The sequence below is a fragment of the Alligator sinensis genome, unplaced genomic scaffold (genome assembly GCF_000455745.1).
Source record: "Alligator sinensis unplaced genomic scaffold, ASM45574v1 scaffold358_1, whole genome shotgun sequence".
Classification (NCBI taxonomy): Eukaryota; Metazoa; Chordata; order Crocodylia; family Alligatoridae; genus Alligator; species Alligator sinensis.
Genome location: NW_005842121.1, coordinates 648,270 through 662,534, shown reverse-complemented (window position 1 = coordinate 662,534; position 14,265 = coordinate 648,270). Strand labels below are relative to the sequence as shown.

At 43.6% G+C, this 14,265-nt stretch overlaps 1 long non-coding RNA gene across 1 annotated transcript in view; it reads left to right on the top strand.

The window, feature by feature from the left end:
* Window positions 1-14,265, top strand: part of LOC112550476 — a 110,224-nt gene that overhangs the window by 95,133 nt on the left and 826 nt on the right. The window lies entirely within an intron of this gene.

Here is a 14,265-nt window from a genome sequence, read left to right as displayed (position 1 = left end):
CCAGCCTGCTCCTCTCTGTAACTCTAGAGTTACTGTAGAGTTACAATTTTTTTTTCTTAACATCCAAGATAAATCTTCCTTGCCAGTTAAGACTATTTGTTTCTTGTCCTCCTTCTAGTGGCCATAGAAAACAGTGGATCATTATCTTCTTTATCACAGCCTGTTATATTTTTTCCCTGTTGTGTCCTCTCTTCTGTTTACTCCAGAGAAGAGGTGCTCGACTTCCAGCCTATGGAGCTGTCATGTGGCCTGCACGACCCCCCCAAAGGCCTGGAAATTTTGTGGCAGCAGGGTGATAGCAGCGTTAATTGCCACTGCCTTTTTTTTGTCAAATTTCTGGCCCCGTGGAGACTCCCGCAGGCCAGATAATGTGGCCTTGCACAACAGGTTAGACCAGCGTGTGGCTGGATCCAGGCATGCAAAATTGAAGCCATGTGTGATGAGAGTGGTATGGGATTGGATCTGGACAGCTTGCAATTGGGGTAGTATTTGCTATTTCCCACAGACTCACCCATGTGCCAACTCCATGTGGGATCTAGCTCACAAACCAACCTTGCACCACTCATTCAGCCCATGGAGCCAGAAGGGTGGGTGCCACTGCTCCAGGAAAAACAAGTCCTTCAGTCTTTCCTCTTAGTTCTCATTTTATAAACCTTTTATCATTCTGGAGTCTTCTGTTTTTACTGACATCTTTCATTAAAGTGTAGTGACCAAAACTGGGTATGAACTCCAGTGGAGGCCTGGCCAGGGCAAATGGTGATGAAATAATGACCTGCCACTTTTTCCATGTCCAGAATGAGAATGTGTCCAAAGATGGAAATTGCCTGTTTTGCAATAGCATCACCCTGTTGACTTGCATGCATTTTATAATGCACTGTCACCTCCAGAGTCTCATGCTTCTCTTCTTAGATTCAGTCTCTAAGGTGCCACCCTGTTCTCCTTTCTGCCTGACTTCAGATTAACACAGCTAACTGCCTCTGTCGTATTTCCACGGTTTACTTATGAAAATGACTTGTGAGATAGAGTCAAATGATTTAGTTAGTCAAGGTATATCACATCTACCGTTCTCCTTGTTCTCCTGTCAAAGAAGGGAATTGATTTGGTTTGATACGATTTCTTCTAGAAGTATCTCTGCTGGCTGTTTCTTATCACCTCGTTATGTCTTAGATGTTTAAAACTGCTGGTTGAACAATTTGTTTCATTAGCCTTCTCAGTATCAGATTTAGGATGACTGCTTTATAATTCCTTGGGAGCTCTTTTTTTCCAGTGCATGGTACTGTAAGCGAGTCGGTCCTTCCATCGGAAATTAAAGTCTGTGGTCACCATGACTAATGGTTTATTTAATGGAGGTAGAACTGCCTTATAGTTAAAACGGTGGACTTGAGCGACCTTGGTTTCATTTCCAGGTCTGCTAAAACCTTCTGTGACCTTAGGGGAGTCTTAATTTTCTTAGTGCCTCATCTGTAGATGATGAATGTACTGACAATTTCCAGCCTTACAAGAGTGTTGCAAAGATAAATCTCTCAGCGTTCAGATACCTGTTATATGTGTGTGTTGTGAAGAAGTGCGATAAGAAGCCACGATACTATATAAGTTGTTTGTATAATAATGTATGTGGGGGGCACATTGGGGTTATTTGAAGTGATTTTTAAATAGCAAAAAGCTGCCCAGACTTAAGTCTAGATTTTAAAAATCTATATTACACGCTATCATATCTGAGCATAGATAAAGGGAAGAGGCACGGTGGGCAAAATTTGCCTTTGGCGAGAGAGGAAAAGGGCAGGGATAGGGGAAGGGGAACAGTTAATGATTCATGACCTCAGCGGCGATATAAATCACTTGGCTTAGTCCCTCTGTGCAATGATGCACAGAGGGATTGGGCTACTATAGTAGCTGGTAGGCTGAAGCAGCAGACAAGGCAAGGATTTGGAGTGGAACAGAAGTGAAGGGTGAGAGGACCTTTTTTGATGAAGAAAGCTGAAGAGAAGTGAATCTGAGTAGTTTGGCTGAGGTGGGAACATTACATTCTCCAAACAGTTGTCTGAACACGAAAGGAGGAGTAGGGATTATTGACTGTGCTACAAGGGGACTGGAAAGAAAGACGACACTGGCCTGATTCAATATTCCTTTGGTCACGCACCTTCTCCTTTATGCCTATGGATACTCAAATCTAGAGATCTGGGCTTGACCTCATCCCCCACCAAGTCTGGTATAACTGTCATGTTTAGAGAAAGCAAGAGACTTCTGCATTGTAAATTCAGCAACGTGTGTGCGTGTGTGTGCGTGTGTGCGCGTGCACATGTGTGTGTGTGTGTGTGTGCGCATGCGCGCGCATGCACGTCTGTTTTAACTGCACCTGAAAACCCAGGCCCTTGGAAACCCAGATACTTTGGCACTACAGGCTGTGTTCTCTGCAGGATTTTCATGTGTCTCCAATTTCTTTGGCTGCATGCTAGTTTTATACAGTTGTTCATGTCTATGCAAGTTATTCTGCTGCTTATTACTGCCCCCATCCCAACAAAGACTAAACAAAAAGGACTGGTAAAATTGAACTAATGAACACTGTGACAACTGCTGCTTTTCAAGCCTCAGGTTGCTATATAAATTTGAAGGCTTCTGCAACACCAGACAGTGAGGCAACTTACCCAGGGATATTTTCAGTAGTGTAAAAGGTATGTACCAGCCTGTCATCGCTCGTATTTCAGGAACCAGAGGAACTCTTGTTACTGTGCTTTCCTTTCCTAATCTGTGTCCATTAGCAGACATGCACTGTGTTAGCCATCAGGTCATTTCCCAGTTTAACAGCACACTTTTCTGAAGTCGGGGTCTGAGGATGAATTCTGGCACAATCGGAATACCCTGCTGGCTTGGATTGGCCTGTAGTGCTTTCTTCTTTCCAAGCCATTTCCAATGCTAAGCACGTGGTCCACTAACTGAGACTACTGCCTCCCAAACACTTGATTAAATAACAGCCAGCCTGCTACAATGGGACATTTGGGAGTATCTCGAGGGTTGATCTCCGGAATACAAAAAGAACAGGGTCATATTTTGCTATGCTTTGAGTCAGCTGTTAAACGAAGCATGAAAATAAAATGAACTGAGGAACAAAGCGATGACTCAAATGGCAGGGTAAGAAAATACACAGATGCTCGGAGTGTCTTATTCTAGGAAATATGAAAAATCAAGATGCCCACAGGAAACCATCAATTGCTTTCTGTCATATAGTATATGTGTTTGTGTGTGCGCGCGCGTGTTTAGATGTAAGTCTTGTCTGCCCAAAGGGTTTTTTTTTTCCCACAGTGAGATGCTTTGTCATAATATAGCTTGGCATACAAAAGCTATATTTAAATGAACAGCCGACTTGTACTGTGTTGTAGATGCTGGAGATTTTCTCTGTATTGTGGATAGGTATCCCACAGTCCTTTGTGCCTCTTTCAGGCCCTATGCTGTTGGCTCTAGATTTAGGACCCTGAAGGTGGGGAGACCCACTGGGGGGACCCACCCTCAGACTGACCAGGACCTTTCCATTCGATAATAATTTATTGATACACAGTGATAGCAGAAAAGAAATGATACAAACAATCAAGCAATTCTATACATCTACCAAATCCTAAGGCTGTCGTCAGAGTTAAAGTACATCTGGCCAGGACGCAGTCTTCACTCTCTTAGGTGTCAGATGTCAGCAGCCTGGAGGCAGGATGCTGAGGCCTATACCCCCATGGTGGGGTGGATGAGACAGGCTGGTGGTGTGCCCTCTGTGCATGGTGGCTTCGGGGACCCTTCCCAGGGAACAGGGATGGGGATCCCTCTTGAGGAGGAGGAGGGATAGGAAGAAAGAAACCCTTTGTAACTCTCAAGTCTCTGGTTTTGTATTCTCCTTCCCATGTGATGAGTCCTGATGACTCTTCATTCGTGGCTATCACTGGTTGCTCTCACTGTGTTCATTACACGTCTAAGCTCACCACGTGCTTCGGGGACCCTTCCCAGGGAACAGGGATGGGGATCCCTCTTGAGGAGGAGGAGGGATAGGAAGAAAGAAACCCTTTGTAACTCTCAAGTCTCTGGTTTTGTATTCTCCTTCCCATGTGATGAGTCCTGATGACTCTTCATTCGTGGCTATCACTGGTTGCTCTCACTGTGTTCATTACACGTCTAAGCTCACCACGTACACACATCTTTCCAGGCTTTTTCCTAATTTGTTATGTTCCCCCAAAACCAGGACTCGGGCCCTCCTCTCTGGGGCCTTGTTAGCTGGTGCCACCTTTATCTCATGTTATGGAACAGTGTGGTACATACCCCCCTCTTTTCCCAGGCAGTGTTTGTATCCATTGGCCTCGTTGTGTTAAACAGCCTGTCTGCCTTGAAGGCTATGAAACTGTATGAGAGACCCAAGCTTTTTAGAAATCGGTTGACCCCTGCTGCCCATCCTGAACCATTTTAATGCATATACATATATCTAAAAGCCAATTTCCAAAAAATCAAATAAATACCATTTCTAAGCCAACAATGCATTGTGGCATATCTAGCCTAGCAGAAGCAGGCTGGAAATCTTTGCAGTGCCATGCACAGTGTGAAAATCTCTTGCTCTCTCATGAATCACTCTCTTTTGTGTAGCTGGTGCTATTTGTAAGCACTTAACAGGATGTTATGTGCTCCATCTTGCCATGTTGGTAATGTTGAATATATAGCACTATTAGATGTCACCCCTGGATACTGCAGTGTTTCAAGGCAGCTGGTTCAGTAACGTGGACAGCAACAGTGATGGCTACAGTTTGCCCTACCCTCACTGCTGTTGCCCCAAGAGAACAATGGCAATGTGAAGGCAGAGGAAGAAGAGGAGAGGGTGAGACCGAGTTGCTTCTGGAGGGATTTTACTTGGGATAATTTCGTGACACTATTGGACTCACGAAACTATCATGGCCTGGTGGGAGACCCTAGGAAAGCAGACTTGTGGTGGCCAGCTATGGCCACAGAACTTCAGGATGACACAGGGTTTGTATGTGCAAAGATTGCCCAAGAATGGCAACATCAGCAGGGAAGCAACTCAGTACATAGCCAACTTGAAGAAAAGAAGGGGCTGTTGTAACAGAAGCTGATGCTGGTATTAAAACATATCCTGCCATTGTATGTAGTGAGGATCACCAGCTGTCAGGAAGGTACAAAGCTAATGGCATTAGAACAGTCAAAGAAACCCATATTTCCTGTTTGCCAAGGTGAATGTGGGGCGGCCAGGCAACATTCACAATGTTGAAGTAGAGTTGGAAGTGACCATCCAGAGGCCATCCAGTCTAGCCCCCTGCATGAGGTAGGATCATCCCTATCCAAATCATCCTATACAAATCCACTGTATATCCACCTAGTAAAATCAGTCACTCCTGACAACACAAGACATTACACCCTAACCTACCACTGGTTAAGCAGGTGGGCTATGGCGGCCAATATTCTGCTTTGGAAAAGATTGTTAATGTATACTTGAGAAACCTAAGGACGAGAGCCATACACACTTACTAGAGACAAAGGCAAACCCCCATAGTCCATACCAATCTGACCATGGGATGACATTACTTCCTGACACCAAATATGACAATTGTTCTGACCCTGAGTGGAGGGGAAAGACCCTCTAGCTGGGAATCTCCATGTTTAAGCACCAGTAGGAGCATTGGTACACCCTAGTCAAAATCCCCGCCCTTGGCTGCAAGCAACACCTAATGCTTCTGAAGAAGGTAAAAAAAACCCTCCCTCCTGATGCATGAAGCAGCAGGAAGGGTGAAAATTTCTTTCGTGGTCTCATATGGCAACCAGTAAAGCCCAGAAGCATGGGAAAAACCCATAGTCGGACATAGGCATAGCTTCACCTAGATGAACCCTGAACAATGGCTATCCCAACTCTTCTTGAACATCTCCAGTGATGAAGAACCCACAACTTCCGCAGGCATCTATTCCACTACTTCACTCCTCTAAGAGTGGAGAAGTTTTTTCCTGACATCCAATCCAAACCTACATTGCTGCAACTTCAAACCATGTCCATGCTATGGATCTCAGTGCTGCTCATGTGTCCTGTTTCTCCGGAAGGTGCTGCATATCCCCTGGCACAATGGCTGATCCGGGCCTTTATTGGACATTTGGGTTTTACTGTTACTGTTCTCTGTGCCGCTGCCAGACGGTAGTGGTGTGTGCCTTTGGGAGACAGGAGGGTAGACAGTGCTTGCTAGCAGGTCAGATAGAGGCTGCTGAGTTGTACCTGTTTTGAATTATAAATGTCTCTATCAAATTGCAGGTGCAGTGATCACTAAATCTAATACAGAAAGAGTCCTGGGAGCAGGGACTAGATCTAAGGTTTCCCATGTCCTTTCTTGTGCTCTCTGTCTCTGGTAATGGCCATAAACTGTTAGAGGATGGTTTCAGGTTAGATGTAAGGAATAACTTCTCTCTGGTAAGCGTGACCAGAATCTGGAATAGACTTCCCAAGGAGATGGTGCAATCTCCAACCTTGGAAGTCTTCAAGAGGAGACTGGACAGACATCTTGATGGGATTATTTAATCTCAGCAGTATTCCTGCCAAAAGCAAGGAGGGTTGGACTCAATGATCTTTTGAGGTCTCTTCTAGCCCTTCATTTCTATAGTCCTGTGAATCCGGTTTTCTTTGCTGCCCAGTGGCTGGCACAGCAGAGTAGAGGGTGCTTGCTCTGAGACTGATGGTGAGGGCTTTCTCCTGGGAGATGGGGTATGTGGATTTGAATGTCCTCAAGCTGAGGTGGGAATTAAACCCAGGTTTTTCCAAGCCCTGGGAGAACACTCTGTCCACTGGGCTATTAAACCATCAGGTCAGTAGCAATGCCAGTTTAAAAGAAGGACCCGCTGCTGCACTGTGTGAGGGATCTGGTGTCCATTCCAGGACACCTTTTGGATGCAGGTCCCTCAGGGGATTTAGGGGTTCCTAGTCTGTGAATCCTGGTTGTGCCTAGGAGGGAGATGGGTACCAACCTACTCAGAATGGGGCAATTTTGGGGCACATGAAGAATCTGATCTGTCGGTGCCTAGAGGATGTGAAAACCAGTAGGGATGTGTCTAGTGAGCTATGGTGACTCCAAGGTAATGTGGCAGCTGAGTGGCAGGTTTCTGGACTGAAGTTCAAGAGCTAGACCCTAATTTCCCCCAAACGCTGCTTTAGGTGCTGAGGTCCTTTCTGGGATCCAGCCCTGTGTTTCTATATTGTATGCTCATCCTGCCCACGCTCCCCCTTGCAGGAATGATATAATTATAATTCTGATTCTTTTTGCACCTACTTGGGTGAAACCTGCTTAAAAGCAAAAGCAGCCAAACAAACGAGACCCCCAACCCCATGGAAACTCGGTGGGTATTCAGCCAGCTTAGACACCTCTGGTCATGTTTCTAATTAAAGAGACAACTTGAGAATCAGATTGATCCAAAGGCTACTGTTAAAGCTGCTGCTAAACCAAGCGATACTTGTCTTGTGGTTGCTTGACTGCGGATAACACATGAGTTGAATTGCATCTTTTTTATTTTAATTTTTTTTTACACTTTACATGTTTTATACGGTCGGCACAAGACAGATGAAAATTCATTATGGGATTTCATGCTGAGCATTGCAGGGCGCTATAAAACACATACTGTAGCTTCTTCCTTCATCTCAGTGGGATTTTGTTGTGTATATCTATCCATCGTTATGATGATAGCCTGTAGGGCAATGTGAAACCCTCAAGGGAAATGCGAAACCCTCAATGTGGACCCTGGACAACAAAATCTTCAGCACCTATTTGTGGCTTACGGGACTTTTAAAAAAGAAAAGGATGAGCTTGGGAAGTTTACACCTAGACATGTGCATTATGAAGAACATAATCCTTAGGGTTCATTTTGACACCTTATTTTAAGCAATGACAAACTGTATTTTATATTCTTAAGCTATATATAAGGAATACAGCCTAGTCTGGAGGTGGTCTTCACTGAGCTACAACCTCATAAATTGCTTTGTGTAATACATGGCAATGCTGGAGGAGACAGCTGGTGTCCTGAGTGCATCTCATGTCCTCTTCTTTAGTTTTTCAATATGCATTTATTTTTTATAGGTCTTGAGGTGCAGCTTGGTCCGGTGGTAGGACAAATTCTCATAGGTTTGAGAAGGTTCATTCAAGCTCTATATCTGAGGCCCACCTCGTATCTGTTTCTGCAATTCTTCCTCCAGTGCTCTGCTTGTTGGTGTGATACCAGAAGGTAGCTGCCTTGCAAAATACTAAATCATGCAGATAGCTTTACACATCTGTGTTTTTGCACTGAACTGGATGGGATATGTTAAATGGTCAGGTACTTTATAGGTTTGAAAGTGAGAAAGAGTTGCTGTGATCATCTACTCTGGTCTCCTGTGGAATATAAGCCATAGTATTTAAGCAAGGCTTTCCTGCAGTGGCGGAAATTATTTCTCCATTCCATGTATTATCAAGCACAATCATTTGTGCATATCTTACAGAAAGACATCCAATCTCAATTTAAAGATTTCAAGTGATGACGAGGTTATTGCGCCCCTTGGTAACTTGTTTTGGTGGTTAATGGTTTTCCAGACTGGGCCCAAGACCCTTACAAGTTGCTAATAGGGTCACCTGCTGGGATGAACAATCATCTCCAAGTTAATAGAAGATAAAAGTTACAGAAATGCAATAGCTGGGATTTGGGGAAGGAGAAAAAAAAGTATATAATTACAATTTTGCTTCCTACCTTATTTTCATTTAATGCAGTCTTGAGGATTGTAATTGTTTTCAGTTTAATGATGACTGTGGAGTTTATGATTTATTTTTATAAACCAATGGCAATAAAATATTAACAGTTTGCAAAGCATAAAAAGATTGCATGCTATAATTGAGTTCCAGTTGTAAATTCTGTGATACGTATGCCTTTGTTTTAAGTTTTGTTTTTCAGAGAAGTTCCATATAACTAATGCAGATACCATGTAGAGAACCCAGCTTTTGAGTTGGTGAAAAGGCATTAAGTGCAATATTGTGGACAGCACAATGCAGAACTTGATGGCTATGGTTCACAGTAGATCTGTTCAGGAGCGAAGATTTTCTTTTTCTTAAAAGTGCCAAAACCCCAAATAGTTTTTCATTCCAAAAAGGAAAGTGTGCGGGGAGGGGAGAGGAAGGCAGAAAAGCTCAGCTACTTACAAATGATCATTTTGGATCAATCAAAACATGTTATTTAGATAAAATGTTTCATTCGGATTTAAACTAAATCCCATAGTTTTGTGAAAGGTCTCTAGGTTTGTTTTAGTTTTAATCCCAGGCCATGGAGCTTGTTCATTTAAATAGGCTTCCATCTCCTCTTAAATTCACCACAAGGTGCACAAACAGGACTGAATTTCTCCTGGCATGAAGTTTGCTTCCCCATATCCAATGCATCTGCACTAGGTTGTGATTATGTGCAGTACATCAAGGACCAGGAGCAGCTGAGGGCACTTGGCACCTCCCTAGGGAGGCTCAGCTCAACACCTGGCATGACTGAACCCATATTGACTTTGTATTGGATATTAGGTCTATGGCTTTGGAAGCTGGTGCTGGTTTTGGCATGACAGATCTTATTACAACTTTATTTTAGGAAGGATGGGCTTTTATAACAAAGGGATAGGAGTAGTTTGTGCTGGAATTTATTTAGGTATGGACTCTAACATTACTGGACTATGTCCTTCCTATTTTCCTTGTGGGAAAGGGTAAGAGTAAAATGAGCTTTCATGGACTTACCTGCAAGGTTACAAGGAGGGAGGATTTGAAGCAATGGCTGTGTTGCCCATCAGTGAGAGAAATGAGGTGTAATTTCATTGCAAGTCACCCGTGAGGATGCTGACATACACTATCATAAATTCGGTTGAAATTAAAATACAGACTCACAGGGTTGAAAGGGACCTTCAGAGTCATCTAGTTCAGTCCCTTGTATGGATCCAGGGTTCACTCTTCCTAAATCAACCCACACAAATCTAGCTTTCTTCTTGCAAACGTCCCATGGTGGAGACTCCACAGCTTCCTACTGTTCTTAAACCTAGGAAGCTTCTTCCTGAAACTTGATCTAAAAAAATACTTTGCTGCAGTTGAAACCCCTTGTTTTCTGTCCTGCTCTCTATGGCAAAGGAGAACAATGTTTCTTCCTCTCCTTTATGGAAATCTTTCAAATCATGTCCTGCCTTTTAATCTTCTAGTTCTCATAATCTTTTCTCGGATGGCTGCAATCCAGCCCCTTTATCATCTTTGTCCCTCACTCCTTGGACTTGCTCCATTATTGTTAAAAGGAACTGAACACAAGACTCCAGTTGTGGCCAAAAAAGTCTTTGTTTTTCTTTTTGGGGGGAAAAAAAAAGTCAGATTGCTGACTCGTGCAGAGTGCATGATCCACCCCAGTCCCCAGATCTCAGCAGTGCTACTGCCTGGCTGTTATTTCCTACTATGTATTTGTGCATTCAGGTTTTTCCCCCCCTGTGTTTAGAAGCTGACATTTGTCTTTGAATTCCATTTCTCTCTCCATAGCCCAGTTATTAGGCAGAGAGATGTTTGAGGCACGGCTATTATAATGGTGATGTTATCAGAAGCTGTTTGCAGACACCTGTTAACGCGTGTTTCTGTTGGGTTAATCTCTTCAGTATGGGGCTTCTGCCAACAGGATGTTCCTATGCACAGCGCAGAAAACATTGCACGGTGTCAAGAGCATTACAGGAAGAATGCAATTTCCTATACAAACCAATCTCTCAGTTCTCTCACATCACTCCGCTGAGCAATGTTGTCTGAACACAGACTGGTCGTCTCTGTTTGCAGACTCAAAGAAATCATAGAGAAGTGGGGCTGGAAGGGACCTTGAGAGATCATCTAGTCCAACCCCCTGCCTGAGGCAGGATCATCCCTATGCAAACCATCCCATAGCAATCTGTTGTCTAATCTATTAGTAAAACTACACCGTCAGCCCTGATGCAACACAAGGCATAACACCGTCACCTGCCACAGGTAAAGCACAGCTGTCAACAACCTGCTGCTGCAAGGGCTGGAAAATATGCTTGAGAGATCTCATGCCCACCACTACAGAAGGCAAACCCTGTCACAGTCGGTATCGATCTAACCACAGGGTGAAATTCCCCATGGACGAGCTTCACTTTACTAAATAAATCCTAATTGACCTGCAAACCTGGGGTAGGTATTTCACTAGGGCGCTTCCTTGTGAGAGGTGGGCTTTTCTGTTTTTGGTGCTGTGGCTGGGAACTCCATAGCACGGTCTTTTTTACATGTTAGTCTAACTCATCAGCATAATTAAGGACTATTCAAACTTTGTCACCTGCCAAGAAAGGAGTTAATTGTGAATTTGTGCCCAGTTTGGGGCAAAGGATCAGGTTGGATCTTACTCCATTTGAACCAGTTGACTTTTCTTTGAACGATCCTGAGACACCTCCTGCCCACATTTTTAACCGCTGACAACAAAGCAGAATTTGCTTCCGTGGCTACAAGGAAACCAACATGGATTTGGAATAAATCTTCCCTGCAAGTTATGGTAGTAACTAGTGATCTCCTAGCCACAACACTCCCATGCAGTGATGCATTGGTGTTTTTGAAGGATGCTGCAAGTAAAATGTAAAAAAATAAAATAAAATAAAATAAAAAAAGGGGAAGTTCCCACTTTAATACCCAGGGAACAAATTCACTTCCGTCTTGAATTTCAGAGGATTTCATGGAACATAAATCAAAACAATTTAATTCTGCCTGTTTGACTAAGTAATAAAGCCTCTCTAAAATGATATTGCTTGGCGTGTTTGAAAATAAAAACAGGTGAGGATTAAAAATAAAAGAAGTATATGTATGTGGGGAAGCTCCCAAAGAAGCAGTGCAGAAAAAGTTGAACAATGGTTAGAATGTTTTTTTTTAGTCTAGACAAAACCCAACTCATCAAAGATTGTTAAAGAGAAAGAGACGTTTACCATCCCTGGAAAAAAAAGGGTGGTGGTGGGGGGAGGGTGGGTATTTCCACGATGACTCCCATAATGTTGATTTATGGCTTCCATTCTTAATAGTCTGGAAAAATCATCTGGGGCTAGATTTGTATCAGAGATGCATCTACAACCTCACTCGAAAGACCTGGGAATGCGAATTACCCACCTGCTCTGTCTACCCACGGGTTTACGTGGGTTGGCATGTAAAAGGCCTGCCCACATTGCCTACATAATACTCCTCCTGCAGGAAGGGGTGACATACCTGAAGCAGCTGCCTTTTGTATGGAGACAGCCAAGGAATGGGGTTGCATCAGTCAGTTCAGCTGCGTCAGCCTTTGTAGGGGTGATTTTGGGAATTCAAGCTAATTTTAAATCAGTTCCATGCTCAACGTCAAGAGACACGAACAATTTGACCTCACCATTGATTCACAGATGGGTCTGGCCTGCTTCTGGATATTGACCCCACACAGCTGTATTTGGTTGGGTGCACGATTATAAATGTCTAAATCCTTATTCTTTCCAGGCAGGTATAAGTAGGGACCTACTTAAATCGTGGTTTGGTGATTTTCGCGGAAACCACAAAAAAACTGTTGTTTCAGCGACCACTGCAAAAAATGACATTTCCTGGGATTTTGTGCGGAATTGCCTGGGAAAAAAAAAAAGCTTACCAGAATACAAAGAAAGTGCAGCAATCCCTGCAGCCATAGAGCAGGTGTTTTGAGAGAGAGCTACTGAGAGGTTGAGCTAGTGACATGGACCCAGTGCAGGCGCCAGTCAGAAAAGCAATTAGGTTTTGATGCCATCTTTTATAGATTCATAGATGTTAGGGTTGGAAGGGACGTGAGTAGGTCATTGGCTTCATTAAGAAGCCAGATGCAATGCTGCAGTCTGAAGATGAGTGATTGGCCTCTTGGCCAATCAGCGGTGAGGGGCAGGGCTGCTGGGGTATCTTGGCCAATCAGCGGCAGGGGGGGTCACCACAAAAAAGACTGAGAATTGCAAGTGGCCCATGAAAATCTCTTTGTCTTGCCGCAATGTAGGTAGGTCCCTAGGCATAAGCAGATCCTTGTCTGCCTGAAGCTGGGTAACAACCTTTATAACGTGGACACGTTATTTTGTAATTGATCCCTATGGGTTTTCATGCACGTTCTTCTGAAACATCTCACACTGATCCTCTCTTGTCCTGGGTAAGAGACATTACCAGGGCGATCCAGCATCTAATTTTCTGTCTGCTTACACATGCAGGGTTTCTGAGGGCTGGCATAAAGTTCAAAAGCCGATCAAGTGGCCGACATCCAGTACTTTGTGCAAACTGGCAGAAAAGAGCCAGCCACCTGCCTGATTGCTGATGACATCCATCACCTGCAGATTTCTCAGACTCCCTAATTTTGATTGCTCTTCCACTAAGCACAACTCATAGCTCAGCTTTCTGACAGCTTTCTCCTCTCCCTCCATTGGAGATTGGCCTGTGGACATTCACAAGTGGTCTTCAAATCTCTGACTGAGCCAAAGCAATGCATCACCAGGCCTGGGAAAGTCGGGCCATTTATCACTGCATGTTTTCCCGTGATGTTGCATTAATTAGCTTTAGCCTGCAGGTGGAGCGGGGTGAAGTCACTTCCATCACTGATAATTGGAATGGTTTGCTAGAAACTTTAATATTGATAAATTGAAAAAAGGGTGAGAGTTATTAGATTAATGGTCAGAGTTTCTTTTATAGACCTTACCAAGGTGTTAGTTACTGAATGGAAAAATGCAAGGATGGTTTTTGCAGTGGGACCACATTATAACTTTCAGTAAGAACATGGTGTGTTCCTGAGCTTGAAGCATTGGTATGAAGGCAATTAAGGCTAAATAAAAAGGAGTGGTGAATTCTAAGCCAAAACATACCTCATTCATTCTAAGGAGTATGATTTAGTTTCTTTTTGATACTGCATATGTTGTGCAAGGTATGGGGATGGTTGTCACAAAGTCTTAGTAATGCAAGACATCAGGGCATTATCATTACTGATTTATCTGTGTTACAGTATATCCCAGATACTTCAAATGGGACTGAGGTCTTCTCATGCCTGGTGCTGCACAGAAATATATTTTGCAATCCAGTGGAAGAATATAAGCAAAGGAAGGATGATTACCCCGATTCTAAAGAGCCCAAAAGAGGTTATACAACTTACATGAGGTCACATAGAAAGCCCGTAGTAGAGAGAGGATAGGATTCATAGATTCATAGATGTTAGGGTCGGAAGGGACCTCAATAGATCATCGAGTCTGACCCCCTGCATAAGCAGGAAAGA